The 23,750-nt window shown below is 39.0% G+C and overlaps 1 long non-coding RNA gene across 1 annotated transcript in view; it reads right to left on the reverse strand.

The window, feature by feature from the left end:
• LOC101906304 (uncharacterized) overlaps positions 1-23,750 on the reverse strand; it is a 171,764-nt gene that overhangs the window by 62,268 nt on the left and 85,746 nt on the right. The gene's annotated exons all lie outside the window — the stretch shown is intronic.

Below are 23,750 nucleotides of genomic sequence, written 5' to 3' on the forward strand. Positions count from 1 at the left end.
TCTGAGCACCGATGCTTTGGTGATACCGGTGTCCACAGAAATGAGCAGTGAGATTTCACCTAAATTATGTTCAGCCCTCCACCTCCTTAAATGAGAAATTGTGTTCATGTGCAGTAAACATGAAAAAAAAAAAGAAAGAACAGCTCCAAAGTAAGCATTCTAAGCCATGGTATTCACCCATCTCTTGTTCAAATCAGAGACACTCTTAGAACCCATATTCAGACAAAAGATGATTCTGAATATTTTAAACAGTACATTTAAAACCCAACTCAAATGGCATGACATGACATGCCCTGCTGTGAAAGTGACATACTTGTGGCATAATCCTTAAAATCTATCAACACTTGGCATAATCCTAATTGCCATCAGTTCTGTGGCCACTGTTTCTTTACAAAGTCAATGTTTGAGCCATTTTACTCTAAGCGGAGTTTCAGCAAAGGTATAAGAAGTAAAGACTCATCATCACTCATATTTGTTTTCAGTTAAATTTCATATTGTCCACAAACTGTTATCTGTGGGGTATGGGGAAGGAGAGAAAGTCTGTGCCCACATAGCCTCCGTCCTTGGTTTAGTTCTGTATACCAAAAAGAGAAAAATGAGACATTTCTGTGCTGATTTGGTTAACACTTTCTCTTTATGTGACTCAGAACCTTCCTGATAATATTGATCTGTAAGTTCTACAGGAGTCTGTAATCTGTGTCTATTTTATGAAAATATCAGTTTCACAACTTTTTGCAACCTGATAAATTCTCAGAATTATTGCATGGTTGCCCTGCCATGTGTTAACTCCTGGCCAGATACTGAAGCTAAAAACATAGCTTTTTCAACTTTAAAACCAATAATGCCATACACACACACACACACACAAAATGCATAGCTCATGCAAAAAAAAAAAGAACAATTAATGACAGTTAAAATGACTGATCTGTTCCTATAATTTCCTTAAATACATAAAGATATTAGGTACATAAAGAAAATTGAGATTTAGGTTTTTCACTTTCAGAGAAATGGAAATTATCCTAACCCAAATATGAAAACACTTTGGACTTTCTCATATAAATGCAATTTCACTTACTCCTGGTTTATTTCTGATCTGCTGTCTTGTACAAAAATACAATTAAAAAAAATAGTGCACTCTTCCATAACACTTGTGGAAATCAGTACCTGAAACTCCACCGACAGTAATGTTTTGAATTATGCCCATCTAGGTGGAAAGATGAACAAGTCAGAAATGCTTAACTGAATATTTAAGCCTTACCACGCAGATAATTAATCTCAAGTAGTACAAGAACTTTCGTGTTTCTTTCCTTGATTTTGCCTCAGGTATTAACCACCCAAAATGTGAAAGGCTGCCTTGAAACCTCTCTGGCAAACAGCTGGGCAGCATTTTGCATGACATAACAAGAACTTCACTACTCTGACTTCCAAAAAATTAAGAATTATTTTAGATTGCCGTTGTTGTTGGGGGCTTGGGGCCATTTGGAGTAGAAAGAATTCTGCAGCCAATTAGAAATGTAAGACACGGAGGAAGCAGATTCTGGCATGGTTTCTCTTCAAGAGTTAGTCTAGAGCCAGTTCTAAAGAGAGACTGTGTTGCAGTTTACTGAAACGTTGGAGCCCCTTGTTTGATCCTCAACAATGAGCATTCTAATTGGCCCTGAAATTAGGGACAAACCAGTGGGGAAAATCCTTAATAATAATTATAATTATAAAATTATAATCCTTATAATAATATAAATACTATCCAAATCATAATCCTAATCTCAGTCCTGAGTAAATAAGACTAATTAATAGAAGAGCATATAGAAGAATTAACAACTGATTGGCATTGTCTAATGGTCCCAGAATAAAGTATCTCGTAATAAAATTACCCTTAGCTGACAGATGATATGAAAGGACTTCATTCAGTAAAAAGATAGTAGTTAGCTTTGTCAACTAATTACATGAATTCCCTCTTTAATTTTAAATACAACATTTGGGAAGAACTAGCCAGTCAGCAGTGCAACGAGCAAGGCCTGGATATACAAACAAAACCAAGACACCTTGGAAAGGAGATCGGAGGCAGCAGGAGGTAGTCCTTGAAGCTGCCTCAGAAGCTCATTCTTCATGAGGTCTTAGTTGGTGCTGTACTTTGGTTAAATACTTGCCTCACTTTATTTAATCCTCACAGTCACATGAGTGTCAATTGCTGTCCCTGTTTCTCATATGAATTGCGAAGTCTGTGCTGTACTGGCTAGGAGGACAGCCAGATAAAACCTCTAGTCACAGCCCTGAAAGGAGAAAGGGTGAAACAGTTAGTGGCTCAGTCGTGTCTGACGCTATGTGACCCTGTGGACCGTAGTCTGCCAGGCTCCTCTGTCCATGGAATTCTCCAGTCAAGAATACTGGAGTGGGTTGCCATTCCCTTCTCCAGGGGATGGATCTTCCTGACCCAGGGATTGAACCTGGGTCTCCTGCATTGCACGTGGATTCTTCACCATTTGAGCCACCAGGGAAGCCCTAAACACCATTTTCTCCTGGTCTGAAGAAGTAAAACAGTGTTTTCTAGAGCAAGCAAGACTTCTTTGAATTAGTGTTGATTCTACCTATTATGGAATTGAGAAGACTACTGTTAAGTGAATGGGAGCAATGCTTAGTTCATGGAACTCCTGTTTGGCTTTCAGGACACTGGAATGGAGAAATGAATACAAACATTCGGTGGCACTTCTCCAACATCCTGAAAAGCACTAATTACTTCCTCCCTCCTTCAAGATTCCAGCTATCCAAGGATTGAGATTACTAACAATTGTTAGAAGCAGCTTGCCTGGATCGAGACAGTAAAGGTATAAGAGGACTTTGAGGCCCTCAGACAACACGACACCGGTCCTCAGGCAAGAAGACCCTGGAACTTGCAGAAAGCATGACTCCTTCGAGAAGAAAAAAATCGGCAAGAGATAGCTTGTTTCTCATTGCTTTCTGCTCACCCTCTGCCCCTTATGATCGTTTAATCCCTTACATCACAGCTGGAAGTAAACTTATCATTGATGGTGAACCCTTCCCAGAAACGTGTTGTGTTTATGCTACACTTCCTGGGCACCTCCTAAAGGTCATGTATTATTTTTTAAAAAAGTTAAAATCTCTTTCTTGATCACAAATATCTGTATGTGTGTGTGCACATTCTCAACTTGGTTTATATACATCAGAATAGAGAATTTCACAGAACACACTAGCTCATAATCCAGTTCCCCACTCAGGTTATTGGCACTCCCACCAGTGTGACAGGAGGAGTCTTTTGCTTCTTTATCAATATGACAAGAGGAGAATTTGCTTCTATTGGTATCTTTACTTGAAGTGAAGTGAAACCCCACTGCTTTTATTTTGTTGGTAAAAATTCTTAAGAACCCTCCTATCTTTGACCCCATATGGAGTCCTATAATCTAGTCTCACTTGGGGCACCAGAACCTTTTAGGCCATCACTGCTGAAATTGGTACTGGAAAGGAAAATAATATCTCTCAGAAAAGTCAGAGAGACTAACAGGAAATTGTGTGTGGAGAATATTAGAAAGAAAAAGGCTGAGAGAGATTTTTTTGTTTGGTTTTACTCGTACTTTTCAAGTTAACTCTTTGCTGTTTATAGTACTCTTGTTTGCTTTCCTTTGATTCATATTTTTGTGAATCAGCTTTAGGACTAAAGAATTGTAAAGCCTTGCAAAAATAATTGTTTTTCAAACGAGTTCCTTGGCACTCTTTATTTCATGTACAAGACACACCATCCAAAAGGTTTTTGTACCAATGCCTACGAAATATAAAATGATGTTGTTAGACTTTACATAGAAAACAGCACTAAGGCTAAGAGCAGTAACTAATACAAGGTAGGGAGGAAATGCTTCCTACTTTTATTTATATATAGTACATGCCTATGTGAGTGCTCACTCACTCAACTGTGTCATACTCTGCGACCCCATGGACTGTAGGCCGCCAGGCTCCACGATCCATGGGATTCTCTGGGCAAGAACACTGGAGTGGGTTGCCATGCCCTCCTTCAGGGGATCTTCCTGACTCAGGGATCGAACCCAGGGATCACATCTGCTGCAATGGCAGGTGGGTTCTTTACCACTAGCGCCACCTGGGAAGCCCACATATAGTACAGATATCTGTTATTCCTTATTTCTAAGTAAATTCCATGTGCACATTTCGTAATGTGTACAATCGTTAAAAATAGAGGTAAATGATCAGAAACCAAGAGGACAGAGGACAAAAATAATTTTTTCAGGAAGAGTGCTACAATTAACACCTAATTTGACTTCGAGCTTTTGAGAGAGCAAAATGAAAGGGAAAGAAAATGAGAGTTCAATTCAGTTCAGTCGCTCAGTTGTGTCCGACTGTTTGCGACCCCATGAATTGCAGCACGCCAGGCCTCCCTGTCCATCACCAACTCCCAGAGTTCACTCAAACTCACGTCCATCGAGTCAGTGATGCCATTCAGCCATCTCATCCCCTGTCGTCCCCTTCTCCTCCTGCCCCCAATCTCTTCCAGCATCAGAATCTTTTCCAATGAGTCAACACTTCACATGAGGTGGCCAAAGTACTAGAGTTTCAGCTTTAGCATCGTTTCTTCCAAAGAACACCCAGGACTGATCTCCTTTAGAATGGACTGGTTGGATCTCCTTACAGTCCAAGGGACTCTCAAGAGTCTTCTCCAACACCACATTTCAAAAGCATCAATTCTTCAGCACTCAGCTTTCTTCACAGTCCAACTCTCACATCCATACATGACCACTGGAAAAACCATAGCCTTGACTAGATGGACCTTTGTTGGCAAAGTAATGTCTCTGCTTTTCAATATGCTATCTAGGTTGGTCATAACTTTCCTTCCAAGGAGTAAGAGCCTTTTAATTTCATGCTGCAGTCACCATCTGCAGTGATTTTGGAGACCCCCAAAATAAAGTCTGACACTGTTTCCACTGTTTCCCCATCTATTTGCCATGAAGTGATGGGACCAGATGCCATGATCTTCGTCTTCTGAATGTTGAGCTTTAAGCCAAATTTTTCACTCTTGTCTTTCACTTTCATCAAGAGGCTTTTTAGTTCCTCTTCACTTTCTGCCATAAGGGTGGTGTGTTACATCATTCTTATTATCAAGATTACCAAAAGAAACAAATGCTTTTCTGGTAATAAATGCTAGTAGAAATTGGTCACTCGGATTTTTATATATGCATTATTTCAAAGACCCTTACTTAACTTTCAGTAACTTCAATTGAAATTATATTACAGGAATAGAGCTTAAAGAATCAGAGGAAAGAAAAGTTAACATATTTTTCTCAGATATATGTTTTGTAAATTTGTTTTTAATAGGTAATAGAGAACATGCATGCAAGAGTTTAATATCCCAACTGAAGTGGCAAAGCTGACATTTTCCTCTGAAAACCAATAGGTTTGTATTTGTGCCCAAGAGAGAGTCCCTCCAATCCACAGAGTGGTCTTCAGAGCTTATCTATGCATAGGGTCAAAAGTCTCTCTGTCTCTATCTGGATTTAAAGCAGGAAACAGAAACCACTCTAGATGTTTCCAGCAAAGGGGGGTTTAGCACAGAAAACCAGTTGATCATACAATAATTGGAAGGACTAGAAAAGCATAAGTCAAGGGATTGCCACATGTATTTTGGTTTCTAGGTCAGCTGTGAACCAGATTTTAGGAAATTACTGCTACTACTCATACATTTGTTGCCATAAACATGGCTGCTTCTCACACTTGAAGCTGCTTACTAGGCAGAGAAATGTAGAGTCCAGAGCTCAGATGTCAGCTGCCACTCTTGCAAAAAGACAGCCTTCAACTCCCATCTACTTTCTGAATCTCTTCCAAGTGCATATCATAATACATTCAGAATCCCAGCTGCTGAGGAGTATAGGAAATATGAATTTCATCTGTAACCCTTCAGTATAGGGGAGAGAGACAGAAAGTCAGATATAAATGGATGCTGAATGCCCAAAGACAGTATACAGCACATTCCCCCACAGAGCTCTTAGCCTGCCCATATCCTTGGACAGGTCTTCAGGTGAGACCTTCAAGTTCTGTGCCGTAGAACAGTGAAGGTATTGTTTCGTCTAGAAAACGTTAAGTGTGATGTGCTACCCCTCTTTCGTTCCTGAATCCGTCCTGACTGCGGCGGGAAGCACCGGTACTGCTCCAGCCTTTCTCATCTGCCTCTCAATCAGGAATGAGAAAGATGGGCCACAGTGGGCATGGACGGGCCAGAGTAGGTCAGAAGGTATCAGTGCTGATGATTAGAAGTCTGTGTGGTTCCTGAGCTGACCCTGCATCTCCTTGGCCCAGGATTCTGGGTCCCAGAACAGACCCAGTCTTTCTTGTCAATGCTGTTTTCTAGCAAGTGAGTTACATGCTTTAAGGATGAATCCTAATATAGAGAATCAATCACTTTAATGAATACATTTATGTATTTTCTTAATGAATAATATTTACTAAAGACAATATTTTTAAAAGAGCTTATCTTAAACTACTGTTTTTTTGAGTAAAGGGCCAACAGGTTTAGTGGCTTTTTAAAGCCATTCCAGAGATGTGTCTTATGTTTGCTGTGGTAGATATGAATCAGCTTTTCTTATCTGAGTCAAGTTATTTAGCTTTGTTTAAAGAAATGACCTGTAAACCTAGCCTTTTTTTCTACCATTTACAGTTGATGGAAAATCATTCTTGCCTCCCCTGGTTCTGATAGGAGAATTGGGAACAAGATTTGAAGATCATTGTTGTTTAATCACTAAGTCATGTCTGACTCTTTGTGACCCCATGGACTGTAGCCCACCAGGCTCCTTTGTGCAAGTTATTTCCCAGGCAGGATACTGGAATGAGTTGCTATTTCTTTCTCCAGGGGATCTTCCCAACCCAGGGATAGAACCTGGTTTTCCTGCATTGCAGGTGGCCTCTTTACCATCTGAGCTACCATGGAAGTCCTACAGTTCAGATAGCTTAGACTCCATAAGTGCCCTCATCTAGATCAGAGTAGAATGTGAATCCATTCTACATAATCTGAAATCTCAAATGTAAACATTCAGAGATACGACTGACAGCACCAGGACAAGCACAGTGTTGACAGAAGGTAGCAAGGAAATGAAATGTCTAGGAATCAGGTCAACCGCCCATCTGGTGATTAAAAATAATTGACCCATCTGGTGATTAAAAATAATTATTACACCACAGATGTGATAATACCAAACCTCTTTATTCAATAATTTTCAATCAAGTATAGTAGGTGGCATTTGGGGAGATTTTCGATTATTAATGTGGCTGCATTCAGAAGCAAATTCTTCTATTGACTTCTCTTGGTAAAAATCAGATTCACCACATTACTTTCAGATATACTCATCTGGAAGAGTTTGCCTTTTTGAAAAGCAAGGGATTGCTATGTTTTATTAATTTTCTTTTATTTCCAAATTTAATGTACTTAGGTTTTAGGAGGACTTTCTTATCAGATAAAATAGTTGCTGAGTGGGAAAGTTATTTCCCACACTACTAAGTCTTTAGTGCAAGGTGGCAAATGCTGCACGCTAAGTCACTTCAGTCATGTCCAGCTCTTTGCAACCCCATGGACTATAGACCACCAGGCTCCTCTGTCCATGGGATTCTCCAGGCAAGAATACAGGAGTGGGTTGCCGTTTCCTACTCCAGGGATCTGGGTTCTCCTGCACTGGCAGGCAGGTTCTTTACCACTAGCGCCACCTGGGAAGCCCCAGGTTGGCAAACACCTATGTCTAAACAGTCTCCAAAGACCACGCTTGCCCCATGGAGTACACAAAACCATACTTTAAAATGTAGGGTAGGGAGGGATTCTTAGATGTTTGCTCTAGATTTATTTTTATTCTTATGTCATTCTTTTCTCATTTTTTGTGTCTCTTCTGTAATGTATATATAAATCCAGCAGTATATATGTGTAACTTACAAATAAACAGGGGCTTCCCAGGTGGCACTAGTGGTAAGAACCTGCCTGCGAATGCTGGAGACTCAGGAGACGTAAGAGACATGGGTTTGATCCCTGGGTCAGGAAGACCCCCTGGGGGAGGGCATGGCTACCCACTCCAGTATTCGTGCCTGGAGTATCCTATGGACAGAGGAGCCTGGTGGGCTACAGTCCATAGGGTTGCAGAGTCAGGCATGACTAAAATGACTTATCCCGCATAAGTAAATATGCATACATTTGTAGTTTGTGGTCAAACAATATCTTTAACACTAGAGGTGCAAAATCAAGAATTTTGAGGACTAGCGCTCTATGTAACTGTTTTTCTGCCTACAAAACCACTAGAGTCCATCTTATTCTCAAATTTAAATGCTCAGCAAACATCTTGAATTTTTAATTTTTTAATAGCCATAAGAAGATGAATCTTAGAGTCAGAAAATTGCAGAGTTTTACTTCTGGAAGGGAACAGGAGATAATCTCATCCAATCTCTCCTCACTTTTCTTTCGAGGAAAATTAAACCTGAGAGGTTAAGTGGCAATGTGGCCTCCACTTGCCCCACATCGAGAAAATGCTGGTGTTTTTCCTATAGTCCTCAAACCCCTGCCCATGCTTACTCAAGTCATAGCATGAACACAGCTGATTTTGGTGCCTGTCACCAGCTATGTCTGTGGTATAGACTTCTAATCAGATGCTTCTGTGTATGCCTGCTGCAGTATCCATAGCATTTGCATCATCTCTGAGATTCTATTAGTTGTGAAAAGGCCAAGGAATGCATCTCAGGCTAAGATCACAGAGTTTTCACTCATCGTTAACATTTATATTCCTTGTCCCTTCCAACAGAAATCTTTGGGCCTAGCCTCTCTGGCCCTGGATCTTAAGTTTATGCAAATTTGTGTAACTGCTTTTGCTTATTATTGGAAGTGTGTCAATTTGTTGGATTAAAATAAATAGATTAAATTATAACAATAACTGTATGTGGTTAACTTTATATTACAAGAGCATTGCAATGTCTATTTTGGCAATCTCTGTGCTCTTTATTTGGCTTAGTGTTTATTTGGCAGTTCCACTGGTGGCTCAGAGGTTAAAGCGTCTGCCTCCAATGCGGGAGACCCGGGTTCGACCCCTGGGTTAGATCCCTGCGTCAGGAAGATTCCCTGGAGAAGGAAATGGCAACCCACTCCAGTATTCTTGCCTAGAGAATCCCATGGTTGGAGGAGCCTGGTAGGCTACAGTCCATGGGGTCGCAAAGAGTTGGACGTGACTGAGCAACTTCACTTATTTGGCTTAGAATACTAACTTTATAGAACTGGGAGCTTTCTATCTCAAGACTAAGTATTCATTGCTTTCGTTTTCCTCAACCCACGTGATATCTCACTCTCCATAGCCTCCCATCCTGGTTTTAGATTCATACTAGGATAGCATTCCAAGCTCTTGTCCTCCCTCTCCCCAAGAAGAGCCAATTCCTCCAGGGCGCCAAGATAAACTAGGCTGGCCCTCTCCAGAAACAGTTCTTCTAAGCTGATCAGCACTTCCCTCATCTTTAGACTCAATGGCCCTCTTCCTGCTCAAGCTTTCTGCAGTCTTTGACATTTGGCCTTTTTGTTTTTTGACAGTCTTTTCCTTTGGATTCTCTTACGAAGTCCTTACCTTGTTTTCCCCTTTTCTTTCTCACAAAATTAGCTTAATCTCCTTAGAGGACTCCTGCCCTCTTTGCATCTGATTGTGTGAGCAGGCTTCAAGGTTCCACCCTAAGCCACCTTCCCCTCCCTTTAAGTTGAAATCCCTTCCAGTCATAGAACATCAGCAATCACCAGTCTCCATCTCCAGAAAAGACTATTTCAGGCTTCCGCGTAAAACCACAAATTCCTGCTATACATACCTGACATGAAGTCTCAAGATCAATATCTTTTACCCCAAACTAAGTCCTTCTTCTTCCTTCTCTCAGCTTATTATAGGTGGCACCATTTCCTCATAGTCTCTTAAGCTTGAAACCTGTTTTACAAAGATTCTTCTCCTTACCACCCACATCTAATTAGTTATAATATCCCGTTAACTTTTCACTCGGGATATTCTGATTTCCAACATCTCCATTCTAGATACTGACACCCGCTTCAGTCCTGCACTGTTCCATCGTGGTCAGCAAGGTAGAATGAAATCCCTAAGAGCTACGTGCTACAAAACAGCGGAGGAAAAGCCTGACCCAGGGGGAGGCCTGGATCAGTTGCTTGAGGTCAAACATGAGACAATAAAATGCGGACCATTGAATGAAATAAATAGCCTTGAATATGGACCATGCCATGCCACATCATAAGGACACTTCAAACATCCTAGAGCATGAGAGTCCTAGAGCAAATTCATGAGTGGGAAATCCAATCCAAAGCTACATGGATTTACAAGAAGCAAGGCACAGTAGCTAGGAACAAGGCCAGCCGAGTGGATCTCTGTATATAGCACTCATCATAAAAGAAGGCTTATGAAGGTCAAAAGCTCTGATTCAAGTTCAAAAATACAATAGTTACCCCATTTATAGGAAACCAATGGAAAAAAACTTATTAATTATGACACAGTAGGTACATTGGAGAAGGAAATGGCAACCCACTCAAGTATTCTTTTCTTGCCTGGGAAATCCCATGGGCAGAGGAGCCTGGGAACTATAGTCCATAGGGTCACAAAATAGTCAGACATGACTTAGCAACTAAACAATATGTACAGAGAACTCTATTACTTGAGAGTTAAAAGGTGGCAAGAATGCACAGAAGAACTATACAAAAAAGATCTTAATGACCCAGATAACCACAGTGGTGTGGTCACTCACTTAGAGCCAGACATCTTGGAGTGTGAAATCAAGTCGGCCTTAGGAAGCATTACTATGAACAAAGCTAATTGGAGGTAATAGAATTCCAGCTGAGCTATTTCAAATCTTAAAAGATGATGCTGTAAAAATGCTGCACTCAATATATCAGCAAATTTGGAAAACTCAGCAGTGGCCACAGGACTGAAAAATGTCAATTTTCATTCCAATCCTAAAGAAGGATAATGCCAAAGAATGTTCAAACTACTGTACAATTGTGCTCATATCACATGCTAGTAAGATTATGCTCAAAATCCTTCAAGCTAGGCTTCAGCAGTACATGAACTGAGAACTTCCAGATGTACAAGTTGGATTTAGAAAAGGCAGAAGAATCTGAGAGCAAATTGCCAACATTTGTTGGATCATAGAGAAAGCAAAGGAATTCCAGAAAAGCATCTACTTCTGCTTCACTGACTGCACTAAAGCCTTTTACTGTGTGGATCACAACAAATCGTGGAAAATTCTTAAAGAAATGGGAGTGCCAGACCACCTTACTTGTCTTCCAAGAAACCTGTATGTAGATCAAGAAGCAACAGAGCTGGACATGGAACAACTGACTGGTTCAAAGTTGGGAAAAGAGTGTAACAAGACTGTATATCACCCTGCTTATTTCACTTCTATGCAGAGTTCATCATGTGAAATGCTGGGCAGGATGACACACAAGCTGGAATGAAGATTGCCCGGAAAAATATCAACAACCTCAGATATGAAGATGATACTATTCTAATGGCAAAGATGGAGAAGAACTAAAAAGCCTCTTGATGAGGGTGAAAGAAGAGAGTAAAAAAAGCTGGCTTAAAACTCAACATTCAAAAAACTAAGATCATGGTATCTGGTCCCATCACTTCATGGCAAATAGAAGGGGAAAAAGCAGAAGCAGTAGCAGATTTTATTTTTTGGGCTCAAAAATCATTGCAGATGGTGACAGCAGTCATGAAATTATTAGAAGCTTGCTCCCTGGAAGGAAAACTATGAGAAACCTAGACATCACATTAAAAAGCAGAGATATCACTTGGCTGACAAAGGTCCATATAGTCAAAGTTATAGTGTTTTCAGTAGTCAGGTACAGATGTGAGAGCTGGACCATAAGGAAGACTGAGTGCTGAGGAATTGAAGCTTTTGAATTGTGGTGCCGGAGAAGACTCTTGAGGGTCCCTTGCACAGCAAAGAGATCAAACCAGCCAATCCTAAAGAAAATCAACCCTGAATATTCATTGGAAGGACTGATGCTGAAGCTGTAGCTCCAATACTTTGGCCACATGATGTGAAGAGCCAATTCATTGGAAAAGACCCTGATGCTGGGAAAGAGTGAAGGCTAACGGAGAGGGTGTGATAGAGGATGAGATGGTTAGATAGTGTCTCTGACTCAGTGGACAATGAATTTGAGCAAACTCCAGAGATGGTGAAGGTCAGAGGAGTCTGTTATGTTGCAGTCCATGGGGTCACAAAGAGTCAGACATGACTTGGCAATTGAATAGCAACAACAAAGCCCTTCAAAGCCAGAGAATATGTCCTTCGTATCTTTGAATCAGTGCAACAGATATGTTCACATGGCCAATGAACCATATTCAAAACTCAGTAAGCTCCCTGGGGCTTACTAGCTTTGTTATCACCAATGAATTATTTAATATCTGTAGATCTCAGTTTCTTCATAGATAAATTGGAATGTAATATCTATCTTATAAAGCTGTTGAGAGGACTGGATAAGATTTTTTATGGGATATGTCTGGCTCGGCATCTGGCCCACAGTAAGTATGTGTTGAGATCATTCTCTTTGTCAGTCTCTGGGGTTAATGGTAAGAGTACAATTGTAAAGTGGACAGTATGTGGTCTGTGCTCACAGGGAACACACAGCCTTTGGGGATCCACGCTCTGTTGGGCAAAGGACAAGGTGTTGAGGGAATACCCTGGAAGTACCTGATGTGAACCTGGGGGCTCTAGGCATGCTTCAGATTGGAAGGATGAGAAAGAGCAGCTAGATGGGGAATGTAGGGTGGGTGTGTGTGTCTGTCTGTCTGTGTGTGTGTGCCTGTGCATGCGCATGTGTATCCCTATTTTGTGTAATCTACTTCAGTAATATGCATGTGAAATTGAGACTATTCACCAGGAAGTTTTAATCCCTCTGTGGATGGTAAATGTTTCATAGTAAGCTAAACATTTGAATGTGACAAAACTAGATAGCTTTTTCCCAAGATCTTTTTCTAATCTAGCTTCTCCTGCACTATTCAGGACTCCTTCTACTGAAACAAGTTAACGCGACAAACCTAGAGAAAGGAAACCATACCTAATTACATTAAACAACACTTGTTGCTCCCAGATACAAATTAGCATGTTTATTATTATATTAATAGTAATCTTCACTGAAATATAGTTACCACCAACCCCTTTAGCTTTATGAAGAAAAACACACCACTCTCCCATACCACCCAGCCTATGGAATTTACAATAACATTTGAGGTAATCACAGCTGTTGTTGGTTTTAACTTCAGTTCAGTTCAGTCGCTCAGTTGTGTCTGATGCTTTGAGACCCCATGAACTGCAGCATGCCAGGCCTCCCTGTCCATCACCAATTTCCGGATTTCACTCAAACTCATGTCCATCGAGTCCGTGATGCCATTCAACCATCTTATCCTCTGTTGTCCCCTTTTCCTCCTGCCTTCAATCTTTCCCAGCATCAGGGTCTTTTCAAATGTGTCAGTTCTTCACATCACAAGCCAAAGTATTGGAGTTTCAGCTTCAATATCAGTCCTTCCAATGAACACCCAGGACTGGTCTACTTTAGGATGGACTGGTTGGATCTCCTTACAGTCCAAGGGACTCTCAAGAGTCTTCTCCAACACCACAGTTCAAAAGCATCAATTCTTCGGTGCTCAGCTTTCTTTATAGTCCAACTCTCACATCCATACATGACTACTGTAAAAACCATAGCCTTGACTAGACAGAACTTTGTTGGCAAAGTAATGCCTCTGCTTTTTAATATGCTGTCTAGGTTGGTCATAACTTAATGATAGACATTTTTACTATTACTTTATCATCATTTCATATACTAACAAATAAGGTTCTTTGTGGTCTGGATTTAGCACGAAGAATCCTAAAATGTCTGAGTGAAAAGGAAAGTTGGAAATGAACCAGTTGGGTGTGCTGGGATGTGCTGCTGGCTGCAGCCTTTACTCCCAACTGTACAGCTGGCTGGAACTCACCCAGCAAGATACAAGAGAGAGAGCACCAGCCACCGACTCTCCTCTGGGGGCTTGTGAGGACCTCCCTCCCATCTGGGAGATTTTCCTGATGGTGATCTTGAGGCCTCAGAGACGTAAAATGTTATTTCTTCTCATATATACTTTCAGTTTTTCTTAAACTAACAAGACGGCTTTATTTAGGGATATAAGCGAAGGCCCTGACAAGTTAGAAAACTGACTACAGGTTGTACAGCTATATTTAGTGGATCAACCAGGATTAAAATACAGGGTTCCTGAACCCCAGTCCCATGGGGCCCCATCATGTCTGCCCTCCAACCGGCCTGGGTCCACAAGTGTAGCCCTGGTCGATTCTGGAAGGGATCAGACTTGGGTAGCACCTCCATGTGGGAAATCCTTCCTAATAGTTTTTGGGCTATTGGTATGTTTTTCTAAATCTTGAGAAAAACCTGTTGAAAATTTAGGAAACCTGGAAAAGTTATCTAATACTCCTGCAAGAACTAAAACATAGCCATTGATGTAAAGATGTTACTGATTGGAAGAGCTCCACCAACATCAAGTCAAAAGCAGGAGCAGGGAATGTGGATACAAAGAGTCAACAGTTAAGGTTGACCAGAATCTCTGGGAATGGGGACAGGAACACAGAAGGAATAAGAGGTCATAATCTAAGTGGTCAGTCTGACTGGTAGCTGTTGCCATGTTATAGGTAAACATTTACGGTGCTGGTTGATGCTCACAGTGAGTCACACAAATGAAATAAATGTTATTACATTTATATACATAGAATGCTTTAAACATCCTATGAGTGGTATTCCAAGAAATACGTTTTGGAAGCAATAAGAGTTTTTAAATTGGCAGTTTAGAGACATGGTTCTACATAGGGTTGAGAGATGTGAGTGCTGTGTTATATGAATACTACCCTGTAGTGTTTGCTGGCATTTTGTAGCATTTGAATATTTGCTATAGGAAAAGAAATTCTTTGTAAATACTACCATTCTTGATGTTTCTTACTCATTACAGACATACCTTGTTTTACTGTGCCTTGCTTTGTTGAGCTTTTCAGATATTTCACGTTTTACAAATTGAAGATTTGTGGTGACCCTGTGTTTAGCAAGTCTACTGGCATCCTTTCTCCAACAGCATTTGCTCACTGTCTCTGTGTCATATTTTGCTAATCTCACAGTATTTCAAACTTTTCCTTATTATTATACTTGCTATAGTGATTTGTGATTAGTAATCTTTGATGTTACTTTTGAAAAAAAAATACAACTTGCTGAAGATTTAGATGATGGTTAGCAATTTTCATCATTTTGAATTAAAATATGTACATTGCTTTCTGGGCTTCTCCAGTGGCTCTGCAGTGAAGAATCTGCCTGCAGTGCAGGAGCCACAGCAGACACGGGTTTGACCCCTGAGTTAGGAAGATCTCCTGGAGGAGGAAAAGGCAACCCACTCCAATATTCTTCCCTGGAGAATCCCAAGGACAGAGGAGCCTGGAAGGCTGCAGTCCATGGGGTCACAAGTAGTCAACACAAGTGAAGCAACTTAGCACATATGTACATTGCTTTTTAGACATAATACTTTTGCTTATGTAGACTACTTAATAGACTACACTATAGTGTAAACATAACTTTTATATTTACTAGGAAGCCAAAGTAGTCACATATGGATGTGAGAGTTGGACTATAAACAAAGTTGAGCACCAAAGAATTGATGCTTTTGAACTGTGGTGTTGGAGAAGACTCTTGCGAGTCCCTTGAACTGCAAGGAGATCCAACTAGTCCTTCCTAAAGGAAATCAGTCCTGAATGTTCATTGGAAGGACTGATGCTGAAGATGAAACTCAATACTTTGGCAACCTGATGCAATGAACTGACTCATTTGAAAAGACCCTGATGCTAGGAAAGATTGAAGGCAGGAAGAGAAGGGGATGGCAGAGGATAAGATGGTTGGATGGCATCACTGACTCCATGGACATGAGTTTGAGTAAACTCTGGGTGTTGGTGATGGACAGGGAGGCCTGGCATGCTACAGTCCTTGGGGTCACAAAGTGTTGGACACAACTGAGCAACTGAACCGAACTGAACTGAGGAAGTCGAAAACTTTGTGTGACTTGCTTTAGTGTGATATTCCCTTTATTGTGGTGCTCTGGAACTGAATCCACAATATGTCCAATGTCCACAGTATGTCCAAGTTATCTCTGTAAAATAAATGTTTTAGCAATCCATAATATTGTGAATGAAGCATATAAAAATGCTAGAAATATTTTAAAGACAAAAACAACTTATGTTTTCATAAATTCCTGAAAATTCCTGGGAATTTTGATTGTTCATCCCTAAAACCCAAAGATTACCATCTAACAGGAATTGCTAGGCATGGGTCATGGATGGACCCAAGTAGCATGGATTATTATTCTAATTTAGAAATCTCATAAAGAGAGATGGTCCTAAGATGGTGGAGGAACAGGAGAGGGAGACCATTTTCTCCCCCACAAATTCATCAAAATATCATTTGAATGCTGAGCAAATTCCACAAAACAACTTCTGAATGCTGGCAGAGGAAACCAGGCACCCAGAAAGGCAGCCCATTGTCTTCGAAAGGAGATGTTTTATTATCAGTGCAATATGGATGGAGAAGTCTTGAGGCTATTGTAAGAATAAGACTGAAAACCAGAGGCAGGAGGCTTAAATCCAAAACTTGAGAACACCAGAAAACTCCTGACTCCAGGGAACATTAATTGACAAGAGCTCATCCAAAAGCCTTCATACCTACACTGAAACCAAGCTCCAAGCCAACAAGTTTCAGAGCAAGACACACCAAGCTAATTCTCCAACAATGCAGGAACATAACCCTGAGCATTAAAATACAGGCAGCCAAAAGTCACACCAAACCCACAGACACCTCAAAACTCACTACTGGACACTTCATTGCACTCCAGAGAGAAGAGACCCAGCTCCACCCACCAGAACACCAACACAAGCTTCCCTAACCAGGAATCCTTGACAAGCCACTCGTCGACTCCACCCACAGGGAGGAACTTCCAGCATATAGAAAGGCCACCCCAAACATAGCAATCTAAACAAGATGAAAAGACAGAGAAATATTCAGTGGGTAAATGAACATGATAAATGCCCACCAAACCAAACAAAAGAGGAGGAGATAGGTAGTCTACCTGAAAAAGAATTCAGAATAATTATAGTAAAAATGATCAAAATCTTGAAAACAAAATGGAGTTACAGATAAATAGTCTGGAGACAAGGATTGAGAAGATGCAAGAAATGTTTAACAATGACTTAGAAGAAATAAAAAAGCATTGATCAATAATGAATAATGCAATAACTGAGATCAAAAACACTCTGGAGGGAACCAACAGTAGAATAACTGAGGCAGAAGATAGGATAAGTGAGGTGGAAGATAGAATGGTGGAGATAAATGAAGCAGAGAGGAAAAAAGAAAAAAGAATTAAAAGAAATGAAGACAACCTCAGAGGCCTCTGGGACAACATCAAATGCCCCAACATTTGAATCATAGGAGTCCCAGAAGAAGAAGACAAAAAGAAAGGCCATGAGAAAATACTTGAGGAGATAATAGTTGAAAACTTCCCTAAAATGGGGAAGGAAATAGCCACCCAAGTCCAAGAAACCCAGAGAGTCCCAAACAAGATAAACCCAAGGCAAAACACCTCAAGACACATATTAATCAAATAATGAAGATCAAACACAAAGAACTAATATTAAAAGCAGCAAGGGAAAGACAACAAATAACACACAAGGGGATTCTCATAAGGATAACAGCTCATCTTTCGATAGAAACTCTTCAGGTCAGAAGGGAACGGCAGGACGTACTTATGATGAAAGTGAAAAAAGTGATTAAAGAGAAAAACCTACAACCCAGATTACTGTACCCAGCAAGGATCTCATTCAAATATGAAGGAGAAATCAAAAGCTTTACAGACAAGCAAAAGCTGAGAGAATTCAGCACAACCAAACCAGCTCTTCAACAATTGCTAAAGGATCTTCTCTAGACAGGAAACACAGAAAAGGTGTATAAACTCGAACCCAAAACAACAAAGTAAATGGCAACAGGATCATATTTATCAATAATTACCTTAAATGTAAATGAGTTGAATGCCCCAACCAAAAGACAAAGACTGGCTGAATGGATACAAAAACAAGACCCCTATATATGCTGTCTACAAGAGACCCACCTCAAAACAAGGGACACATACAGACTGAAAGTGAAGGGCTGGGAAAAGATATTTCATGCAAATGGAGACCAAAAGAAAGCAGGAGTAGCAATACTCATATCAGAAGACATAGACTTTGAAATAAAGGCTGTGAAAAGAGACAAAGAAGGACACTACATAATGATCAAAGGATCAATGAAGAAGAAGATACGATGATAAATATTTATGCACCCAACATAGGAGCACCACAATATGGAAGGCAAATGCTAACAAGTATGAAAGGGGAAATTAACAGTAACACAATAATAGTGGGAGACTTTAATACCCCACTCACACCTATGGATAGATCAACTAAACAGAAAATTAGCAAAGAAACACAAACTTTTAATGATACAATGGACCAGTTAGACCTAATTGATATCTATAAGACATATCACCCCAAAACAATGAATTTCACCTTTTTCTCAAGTGTACCCAGAACCTTCTCCAGGATAAATCACATCCTGGGCCATAAATATACCTTGGTAAATTAAAAAAAAAAAAAATGAAATCATTCCAAGCATCTTTTCTGATCACAGTGCAGTAAGATTAGATGTCAACTACAGGAAAAAAAAAAAACCTGTTAAAAATACAAACATATGGAGGCTAAACAACATGCTTCTGAATAACTAACAAATAACAGAAGAAATAAACAAAGAAATCAAAATATGCAGAGAAACGAATGAAAATGAAAACACAACAACCCAAAACCTATGGGATTCAGTAAAAGCAGTGCTAAGGGGAAGGTTCATAGCAATGCAAGTATACCTCAAGAAACAAGAGAAAAATCAAATAAATAACCTAACTCTACGCCTAAAGCAACTAGAAAAAGAAGAAATGAAGAACCCCAGGGTTAGTACAAGGAAAGAAATCATAAAAATTAGGGCAGAAATAAATGAAAAAGAAACAAAAGAGACCATAACAAAAATCAACAATGCTAAAAGCTGGTTCTTTGAGAAGATAAATAAAATAGACAAACCATTAGCCAGATCCATCAAGAAAAAAAAGGGAGAAGAATCAAATCGACAAAATTAGAAATGCAAATGGTGAAATCACAACAGACAACACAGAAATACAAAGGATCATAAAAGACTACTATCAGCAACTATATGCCAATAAAATGGACAACTTGGAAGAAATGGACACATTCTTAGAAAAGTATAACTTTCCAAAACTGAACCAGGAAGAAATAGAAAATTTTAACAGACCCATCACAAGCCCAGAAATCAAAACTGTAATCAGAAATCTTCCAGCAAACAAAAGCCCAGGACCAGATGCTTCACAGCTGAATTCTACCAAAAATTTAGAGAAGATCTAACACCTATCCTACTCAAACTCTTTTAGAAAATTGCAGAGGAAGGTAAACTGCCAAACTCATTCTATGAGGCCACCATCACCATAATACCAAAACCAGACAAAAATGCCACAAAAAAAAGAAAACTACAGGCCAATATCACTGACGAATATAGATGCAAAAATCCTTAACAAAATTCTGGCAAACAGAATCCAACAACATATTAAAAAGATCATACACCATGATCAAGTGGGCTTTATCCCAGGGATGCAAGGATTCTTCAATATTCATGAATCAATGTGATACACCACATTAACAAATTGAAAGATAAAAACCATATGATTATCTCAATAGACACAGAGAAAGCCTCTGACAAAATTCAACATCTATTTATGATTAAAAAAAAAAAACCCTCCAGAAAGCAGGAATAGAAGGAACATACCTCAACGTAATAAAAGCCATATATGATAAACCCACAGCAAACATTATCCTCAATGGTGATAAATTGAAAGCATTTCCCCTAAAGTCAGGAACAAGACAAGTGTGCCCACTCTCACCACTACTATTCAACATAGTTTTGGAAGTTTTAGCCACAGCAATCAGAGAAGAAAAAGAAATAAAAGGAATCCAGATTGGAAAAGAAGAAGTAAAACTCCTACTGTTTGCAGATGATATGATCCTCTACATAGAAAACCCTAAAGACACCACTGGAAAATTACTAGAGCTAATCAGTGAAAGTAGTAAAGTTGCAAGATATAAAATTAACACACAGAAATCCCTTGCATTCCTATACACTAAAAATGAGAAAACAGAAAGAGAAATTAAGGAAATAATTCCATTCACCATTGCAATGAAAAGAATAAAATACTTAGGAATAATTCTACCTAAAGAAACAAAAGACCTATATATAGAAACCTATAAAACACTGATGAAAGAAATCAAAGATGACACAAATAGATGGAGAAATATACCATGTTTGGAAGAATCAGTATAGTGAAAATTAGTATACTACCCAAAGCAATTTATAGATTCAATGCAATCCCTATCAGGCTACCAATGGTATTTTTCACAGAACTAGAACAAATACTTTCACAATTTGTATGGAAATACAAAAAACCTCAAATAGCCAAAGCAATCTTGAGAAAGAAGAATGGAACTGGAGGAATCAACCTGCCTGACTTCAGACTATGCTATAAAGCTACAGTCATCAAGACAGTATGATACTGGCACAAAGAAAGAAATACAGGTCAGTGGAACAAAATAGAAAGCCCAGAGACAAATCCACTCACCTATGGACACTTTATCTTTGACAAAGGAGGCAAGAATATACAATGGAGAAAAGACAATCTCTTTAATAAGTGATGCTGGGAAAACTGGTCAACCACTTGTAAAAGAATGAAACTAGAATACTTTCTAACACCATACACAAAAATAAACTCAAAATGGATTGAAGATCTAAACATAAGACCAGAAACTATAAAACTCCTAGAGGAAAACTTAGGCAAAACACTTTCTAAAAATAAATATATAAAAATTAAAAAAAAAAAAAACTTTCTGACATAAATCACAGCAGGATCCTCTATGACCCTCCTCCCAGAGTAATGGAAATAAAGCAAAAATAAACAAATGGGACCTAATTAAACTTAAAAGCTTTTGCACAATGAAGTAAACTATAAGCAAGGTGAAAAGACAGCCTTCAGACTGAGAGAAAATAATCGCAAACGAAGCAACTGACAAAGAATTAATCTCAAAAGTATACAAGCAGCTCCTGCAGCTCAATTCCAGAAAAATAAATGACCCAATCAAAAAATGGGCCAAAGAACTAAACAGACATTTCTCCAAAGAAGACATACAGATGGCTAACAAACACATGAAAAGATGCTCAACATCACTCATTATCAGAGAAATGCAAATCAAAACCACAGTGAGGTACCATCTCATGCCAGTCAGAATGGCTGCGATCAAAAAGTATACAAACAATAAATGCTGGAGAGGGTGTGGAGAAAACAGAACCCTCTTACACTGTTGGTGGGAATGTAAACTATTACAGCCACTATGGAGAACAGTGTGGAGATTCCTTAAAAAACTGGAAATAGAACTGCCATATGACTCAGCAATCCCACTGCTGGGCACACACACTGAGGAAACCAGAATTGAAAGAGACACATGTCACATGTACCCCAATGCTCATCACAGCACTGTTTACAATAACCAGGACATGGAAGCAACCTAGATGTCCATTGGCAGATGGACAAGGATGGACATGGATAAGGAAGCTGTGGTACATATACACAATGGAATATTACCCGGCCATTAAAAAGAATGCATTTGAATCAGTTCTAATGAGATTATTATGCAGAGTGAAGTAAGTCAGAAAGAAAAACATGAATACAGTATACTAATGCATATATATGAAATTTAGTAAGATGGTAACAATGACTCTATGTGTGAGACAGCAAAAGAGACACAGATGTAAAGAACAGTCTTTTGGACTCTGTGGGAGAAGGCGAGGGTGGGATGATTTGAGAGAATAGCATTGAAACATGTGTGTTACCATGTGTGAAACAGATCGCCAGCCCAGGTTTGATGCATGAAACAGGGTGCTCAGGGCTGGTGCACTGGGATGACCTAGAGGGATGGGATGGGGAGGGAGGTGGGGGGGGCTTCAGGATGGGGATGTACACATGTACAGCCATCGCTGATTCATGTCAATGTATGGCAAAAACCACTACAATATTGTAAAGTTAGCCACCAATTACATTAGCCACCAATTAAAATAAATTAATTTTTGAAAAAAGAAATCTCATCAAGAGGAAAAATTATGACTTTTTTATAATACACTAACTATACTCTTTTTGAAGTTTTGTATATATTGTGAATAACAAAAAGTAGAGTCCATTAAAAATATCTAATGCACAAATACTACTGGCTAAATATTCTTCCCTTCTAGCTGCTCCATGCATATTCTCTCATTGTCCATTGCAGTAGCTACCTCTTTTTACACAGATTTTTTTCTGGAAATTCTACTTTCAAAATTCTGTGCACAGAATATCAATTTTTACTAGGTTGAAGAAACAATGCTTCCTTTTCTTGGTAATTTCCTTTAGGACCTCAAATGGTGCTAAGATAGACTGAGCCTTCCAAAGTTCACACATAATGTGAATAATGAGAAAGTTTAACTTTTTAAAATGTCAAGACATACAATACATACTTAATAATTCTATCCTCGTTGAAATAACACTTAATATTTGAAAAATCCTTATGGACTGAGAGCCATCCAAGTTCAGGAAACAAAGAAATGGGATGGAAAAGAAGACATTACTTTAAACAAATTCATAATAAGAACAAAGAAATTGAGATGAGAAGGAAATATTTCATTTGGATAAAAAATAATATAGGAAAATCTATGATAACCTGACTGAAAACAAAAAAAAAAAAAAAAGGAAAAGGAAAAATCCATTCATATTTCAAGGTCTGAAGAGAAGTTTTTGTCCCAGAATCATCTCTTTTCTTAACTGCAGGAAGTGTCCATCTCTCTACTAGGTTTATAGCTTTCCTTCAGTGCTCATTCCTTATCCAGAGTTGCAAAGAAAATCCTTTCCAACCATGTCAATTATGTATCACCTGGACTCATTTCTTAAAAATCCAACAAACTGCGCAGCTATAAGAATATTCCCTTGGCATATAAAAACATTTATCTTTTATAAAATTATCTTCATAGGTGCCAAAAGTAGGGTACAGAAATGAAAAGAAACAGTTTAGTTAGAAAAGAAGTCTGAGCATAGTGCTTAGATCTTCAGTTTGACCAATCACTTTTCTGGCTCTGAAGTTACACATTTTGAGAAGAATAACAATTCAGAGGCCTTCAGAAAAAAAAAAAATTCACATTAAGAGCAAGATTATGAATACTCTTTTTTTTCTTGAAGTTCTTTAATGAGTAATAAAAGACTACAAGACAATAAACAAAAGAAAAGGTTAATATTTTAGGAATAACTTTACTAGATAGCGAGGTTATGGTTAATGTATAATGAACTTTTACAAATCAATAAGAAAAAGCAATAACTTTAATCTTAAAGAGAAGGCAAAAAATACATAGGCAATTTGTGAAGGAAGAAACACAAATGTACAACAAAGATGTGATCAACACAACTAAGGAGTTAATAAAAACTAAAGCAATGTATCATTTTTAACATATCAGATTAGTAAAAGTCTTAAACAACGATGATACTGCATGATGG

This window comes from Bos taurus, chromosome 4, assembly GCF_002263795.3.
Source record: "Bos taurus isolate L1 Dominette 01449 registration number 42190680 breed Hereford chromosome 4, ARS-UCD2.0, whole genome shotgun sequence".
Classification (NCBI taxonomy): Eukaryota; Metazoa; Chordata; class Mammalia; order Artiodactyla; family Bovidae; genus Bos; species Bos taurus.